We start from the raw sequence: 7,093 nt of genomic DNA, 5'->3' as shown, positions 1-7,093 counted from the left end.
ACATGCCCCCCTCAAAAGATAGGACCAAGACCAATTCTAGGATCTTGTAACTATGAATTGAATTTGGAAAACATTCTTTACAGATGTACTTAATTTGTGGAACTTAAGATGCAGCCACATCTTAACAAACCACATCACACCTCTAATCTAGTGGCAGGTGCCTCCGCAGAAGCAAAAACATACTTAAAAAAGGTGAACTGGTAGAGATAACAGCTTAGTGGCATTTCTACAGATGTCTTTCTTCAATTTGTTTAATGCGCATGGGCATTTTGTCTGCAGGTATTTCTTTACACCATCTGTATCCTTGGTACCCACATGGCCAAGAAGACATAATCAAAACCCTCTTGAATTAAGTTTAGATGGTTGTGAACACAATCCCTATATTATGGTCACATCCTAACTTTCAGCTATTCATCAGCTTTGTATGCTTGGGACATAATTAAAGAAATAGGAACCAAGATTGATTCATTTGCTAAAGACATACAGGGCCCTACACTGATTTCTTACAAAGATTGACATCAGCAGTAAATAGAATGATACCAAATTCAAAAGCTAGACAAATAATAATTGAATCTCTAGATTTTGAAATTGCTAATTCTCAATGCAAAAGAATAATTGGCTATTAATTTGGCAATGTCAGCACCTTTGGAAGAATGAATTTAAAATACAATTAATATTGAATCTCATGATCATAATGATATTTTGATAGGAGAGGTGATTTCCAGAGGCTTAAAGAAAAATTGAAATGTCAAGTGTTTCAATTGTGGCAAACAAGATCACCTTAAAATGGATTGTAAATAGAATGTTCCTAAAAATAATGTTTTTCTAAACATTTCAGAACACCCTTCCTTCATGAATGATGCAGAAGGTGCGACAAAGACAGGCATGGGACTAATGAATGTAGGTCAACAGGGATAAAGGAAGTAACCCAAAGGGTACTCAAAGAAATGAAATCTGGCAGGTGGATGTGTTCCATTTTGTAGAAGGTGGAAAGTTAAAATATGTATACCACACTATTGAAACCTATTTAAGTTTTCTATGGGGAACTGCTTTGAGTTTGGAAAAACCTAATTCAGCAATCACACATTTACTAGAAATTATGGACTTCATGGGAATACCTGCACAAATAAAGACAGATGGTGGTCCAGCATATGTCTCTAAGAAAATGAAACAGTTTTTTGCTTATTTTAATATAAAACATATCACAGGTATACCACACAATCCTACAGGGCAGGCAGTTATAGAAGATCAAATCAAACTCTTAAGGTTATGTTAAACAAACAGAAAAGGATGACAAATACCCCCAGAAATAGATTTCATGCCAATCTTTGTAAGAAATCCATGAAGGTTTCTTTTGGACCCTGTATGTCTTTAGATTTCATAATGCTTTAATAACTTTGAATTTTCTAAATGCTAATGAGAATGGAACAACAACCATGGGGAGACATTAGACAGCAGAGTAAACTACAGAATTAAATCAGCTGATAAACCTTAAAGATGCACTGACCTCAGAATGGAAACCAGGATATGTATTATGTTGGGCATGGGGTTTTTCTTTTGTTTCCACAGGAGAAAAGCTATGGATATTATCAACATTGATAAAGATTTGATTTGAACAAGAGATATCTCTTAATTAGAAGAGATAATAGTTCCTCAAACAGCATGGACATTTAATCTAAACTAGCATATAAAACTAACAAATGCTTTTCATTTGATCAGATATAACCTGCCAAAAGAAAATCTCCCCAAAATTAGAGTTGGGAAGGGTTCTGTTTCTATCTTTTCAGAAGAATAAAGACGTCCAGCTAAGGAATCTAAAGATTTCTGGACAAATGAGACATCCTAAGAAAAAGGACAAATCATCCAGAATAAATGTCCCCCCCCAAAAGAGTAAATTGACCTAGTGGTATATCACTTTTTTAAAAAATATTTATTTACTTATTATGTATACAATATTCTGTCTGTGGGATAAAATTTTATGAATCTTCCCAAATGTTTGTTTCTGCTGTTCTCTACAGATATATAATACAAATTTTTTTTGTAGTCCCAGTCCAATTCAAAGTTAAAGCTGGGTTTGGACTTGAGTGTGGCTCTTTCCTTCTGTAAACCCAAGCATGCTTGTTAAACTAAAATCCAAAATAGAATGAAAACATAGAGCATGTAGATGGAAGTGGAGCTAGAAATGATAAATCTAACTGCAGCCATCATGGCCAGTTCTCACTCCAAAAACTAAAACTGAGGGGACTAAGGAGTGTGAAACATGTGTATGCATGGGTTCTGTGCAGAGACCAGCAGTGGAGCTCACGGTAACAGCCTGGACAGAGAGATGGAGAGGGGATGAATACAGAGTGAAGACAGGGTAGACTTGGGATGAAGGTGTGAGATCAGGGAAGACATCCATGTTCTCATCCATGCCCCTTCATTGTAACAGCTCAAGGCAGTTCTTCCACATAAATACGTATATACCACATATATGTTATTATTTTTCATTTATATTTTAAGGCATATTTTATGTCTTCATACCTTAAATTTTCTTTCTGGTTTTTTTTTAAGGTAAAAATCACCAAACATCACACATTTTTAAGTGATAATGGCTGAGTGGTATTTAGCACATTCATGGTGTGGGCAAACCATCACTTCTCTCTAGGTCCAGAACAGTTTCCTTGCCATTTACCCATTCAGTAGTTACTTTCTCTTCCCAGTAGGCTGCAGGGTTTCTTTACATTACAAGTAAACAGAATACACTACATGGCTGTTCCATCTTCCTCCACTTAGCACATCTTTTCACAATCCACTCACTGTTGCAACATGTATCAGTACATCTTTCTTCTATGGTCACATAATATGTACCACATATATGTTACTTTTAATTACATCAATGTGCCCCTCTGAAACACTGTGGTGATTTTATAAACAATCACAGTTGATTCTCACACCTCAGTAGGTAGCAATGTTTCTTCTTTTCTCTCTCTCTCTCTCTCTCTCTCTCTCTCTCTCTCTCTCTCTCTCTCTCTCTCTTTTTTTTTTTTTAAAAAACAGGCCTTGGAATTGTACGCTCTACCAATGAGCTGAATCCATAGCTCCAAAAAAGTAAAAATTGGATAATGTCATTAACTATTTATTCTTTATTTGTAGTTGTAATCCCAGAATAATATGTGTCAATTGCTTTATGCTTTGTTTATATCACTTTTAAATACGAATCTCAAATTGTGATAAGTCTCCTAATGTTGTTTTAATGTATGTATTCTTTGGTATGTAGAAATACATAATCATAAGGTTAAGTATATTTATGTGTCTCTTCAAAACTGAGAAATTTTATTTAAGGCATAACTCTAGAAATAGCTTGCAGCAAAGTTGGCTTCCCACGGATACAATAAAAGTACTAGATAGAGTCACATTTAGGACCAACTTAAACTGTCCCAATCTGAGTCTATCTCTAACATAGGGACAGTCCAGCGTGACCAGATACCTTCTTTCTGCCCTGGCATTTCAACAGTCCCTCCGTTTGCTTACTCACGCATAAATACATATACCAGTGGACCAAATCATGATACCATTAATGCATGACATGAAACATGGTTAAACAGTAGCAACTCTACTGAACCACTGTGTAGCTTTTTTTTTTTTTCAAAACAGGATTTCTCTGTGTAACAGCCTGGAACTTGCTCTGTAGCCAGGCTGGCCTTGAACTCACAGAGATCCGCCTGTCTCTTCCTTCTGAGTGTTGGGATTAAAGGCATGAACCACCACTGCCCAGCCATGTTTATCTTCTTTATGGTAGGTTCAGAGGAATTTCTGAAGTGTCTTCCTGGTACGAATGTATTAGTATGGTGCAAATGTATGAGATTTTATCAAATAGTCTAGTGTATGAAATGTGATTGTCCTTGGCCAGTTCTCAGGTGAGAGATTGCTGGAATAACGAATGTATGGCGGGTTAATATAACGAGAAAAAACTGAAGAGGCAATATTTATTTTAAAACTCTTAGTGATCCCACCCCAGTGGTAGTCTTTATGGCTTCTTGTATTTCTCACAGTCTATGGAAAGGTCTCATGAACTGTAGGCAGGCATCACTAAAGGTCAGGACAATTGTAGAGAAATATGCCTTTTCTTTATCGTATGACCACCACAGAGTGTACTTCTGAAACCTACATGGAGGAGGCTAGAGATTGTACAGGGCCTCTTGATATATATGATGGAGATGTAGTTAACTGGCAGTGGGTTGAGGCACCAGCTGTCACCACCATCACCACAATCAGCCCATTTTTTTACAAGTGGAATTATGCTTTAAATAACAATGGATAGTGTATTATAGCAAATACATGCACCAAACCCAGTTGCTTACTGTCTTTAACAAATGTTAAGAACTGGGCTACAGAGACAGCTCAGCATTTAGGAGAACATTCTGCTACTACAGAGGACCTAAGTTTGGTTCCCATCACCTATTGAGGCAACTTGCACCCATCTACAACTCCAGCTTGAGGGGCATCTGAGAGCTCAGATCTCAGAAAGCTCCTGCCCTCACATATACAGAGATACATACATATATATATAATTAGACACCATTTTAAAAATCAATCTTTTCAAAAGCCGTAGGGGGACTGGAGAGATGACTCAGCAATTAAGAGCGTTTGTTGCTCTTGCAGAGGATACAGGTTCAGTGCCCAGCACCCACATGGTGACTCATGACTGCCTGTAATTCCAGTTCCAGAGGATCTGATACCCTCTTCTGGTCACCCAACTTCATGCAACACACGCCCACCTTGTGATGGACGGTCCCCTCCAGTCCTCTGCTTTCTGTGCTCTGTTTACAATCCACACCACCTATGCTGGGGACCAGGGCATCCTCATCTTTGTGCTTCAGCCTGCTGTTTGTTCTACAATACAACCAAAAGCAGCAAGGTCTAACAAAACCAGCTTTAGCATATTTTTATTCTGTGTCGATGAGTGTCCTGTATGTGTGTCTGTTTGCCGTATGTGTACCTGGTGCCCAGGGAGGCCAAAGAGCGTACTGGTTTCCCCAGAACTGAAGATACAGATCTTTGTGGTCACATGAAGCTGCTGGGTCCATTGGAAGGGCAGCCTCTAATTTTAACTGCCTACCCTTATCTCAAGACCCTACCAAACTAGTTTTGCAAGATTTAAAAACAAGAACAACAAGTGTACTTTAGTTTTTTATGTGTTCTGCCTATGAATGTATGCACGTGGATGTGCTATGCAGTCTTTGTGAAGGAGAGGGACGTGCTGATTAGGTCCAGCCGACATCGGATAGATGCTCTTCTGTCTTAGCAGCATGGAAAAGGGGACAGAGCAAAGAACCAGACAGTGAAATTCAGTGACTCCCATGCCACTTGTGGCTTGAATAGAAACAGAGGACTTATTGGAAGCAGCACTCCCAAGGCCTGGCCTCAGCTTCACATGGTTACACAACTCCTCAAACTGTTACATAACATAGCAAAGAACAGACTGTGCTCAGCAAACTTCCAGAAATGTTCTTGCAAAGTTACATGGTGCCGAGCTATAACTTTTTAATGATGGTTCAGTTTATTTTTCTATCAATTTAATTTGTTCTTTGAGAATTTTATACAGGTGTACACTGCATTTTGTTTGCTTTCAGTTCTTTCCTTTCGATCCTCTCTCCATCCTCTCCTCCTACAAGTCCCTTTCTTCCTCCCACAACGACATTTCCACACTCTTGCGGGATTTTTTGTTTGTGTTTTGTTTTGTTTTGTTTTGTGAGCAGCTGATTTTATCCAGGACCAGCAGTGTGGCTATGGGTTTGGAATTGTCCATTGGAACCTGGTGTGCTCACTGTTATGAGCTTCATACACAACTGAAGACAAATACTGTCCCTCCTCAGAATCCATCTGTTGTGAGTCCCTTTCCTAAGACAAGATTAGCTGTTGTCAGGTCCAATTTTGTGCCAGCCCAGTGCAGGCAAATGCAGCTGCTGTAAGATCATGTTTCAAATGCAGTTTTTAATGAAATATATTTCTAGACAACCAGGAGGGATTTCTAAAAAGAAAGATATGATACCATGTTTTAAGTATCTGTATTTTTAAATGTGTGATTCAAAGTTTAATTTAATTTTTTTTATTTTTCGAGACAGGGTTTCTCCGTAGCCTTTTTTTTTTTGTTCCTGTCCTGGAACTAGCTCTTGTAGACCAGGCTGGCCTTGAACTCACAAAGATCTGCCTCCTTTTGCCTCCCGAGTGCTAGAATTAAAGGCATATACCACCATGTGGAATGGAGTTTTGAAGTAAAGTCCTGCTATATTTTTATGAATCAAGATGTGTGAACCCAGCAAGCAGAGTTTAACAGCACACAGGAAGCTGATGCCCAGTTCTAAATTTCTCATGTAAGAGTGTATCTTAGCTCTGTTGATTGCTGCTGTGATAAAATGCCCCGACTAAAGCAGTGTAAGAGAGGAGTGGTTTGTTCGGCTCTCAGTTACAGGTTGCAGTCCATCACTGTGAAGAAGTCCTCACCCAGGAGCCTGAAGCAGCTGGTCACAGAAAGACAAGAGCAGAGACAGGACTCCTCCAATGTTTACTACTCAGCCCATCTTCTCTACTCCTAAATGCACTCCAGAACCCAACCCCAGGGAATGGTGTCACCACAGTGGTCTGGGTCTTCACATAACAATTAACACAGGGCAAACAAATCTCCACGGACATGCCCATGTTTAGACAACCTGTTTAGACAATCTCTTGAGACTCTCTCCCAGGTGACTATAGACTGTGTTGAGTTAATAATTAAAACTTACCATTAGGGATGGAGAAATGGCTTAACATTTAAGAGCACTTGCTGCTCTTGCAGAGGACATGGATTCAATTCCCAATACCCACATGGTAGCTCACAAACATGTGTAACTCTGATTCCAGGGAATCTGATACCCTCACCATTTTCTGGCCTCTGAGTACCAGGCACACACATGGTACATATACATGCATATAGATATAATATTCACACACATAAATCAAAATAAATAAATTATAAACAAACATACAAATAAAACCAAACTCTAATCCTCTTAAATGATCAAATAAAACTGAAGGGTTTTCAGAGAAATAGCTAATAAAAACTAAAATTTTT

Source organism: Microtus pennsylvanicus, chromosome 7 (assembly GCF_037038515.1).
Source record: "Microtus pennsylvanicus isolate mMicPen1 chromosome 7, mMicPen1.hap1, whole genome shotgun sequence".
Taxonomy (NCBI): Eukaryota; Metazoa; Chordata; class Mammalia; order Rodentia; family Cricetidae; genus Microtus; species Microtus pennsylvanicus.
The sequence above is the reverse complement of the archived record's forward strand: the minus strand, read 5'-3'. Positions refer to the sequence as shown.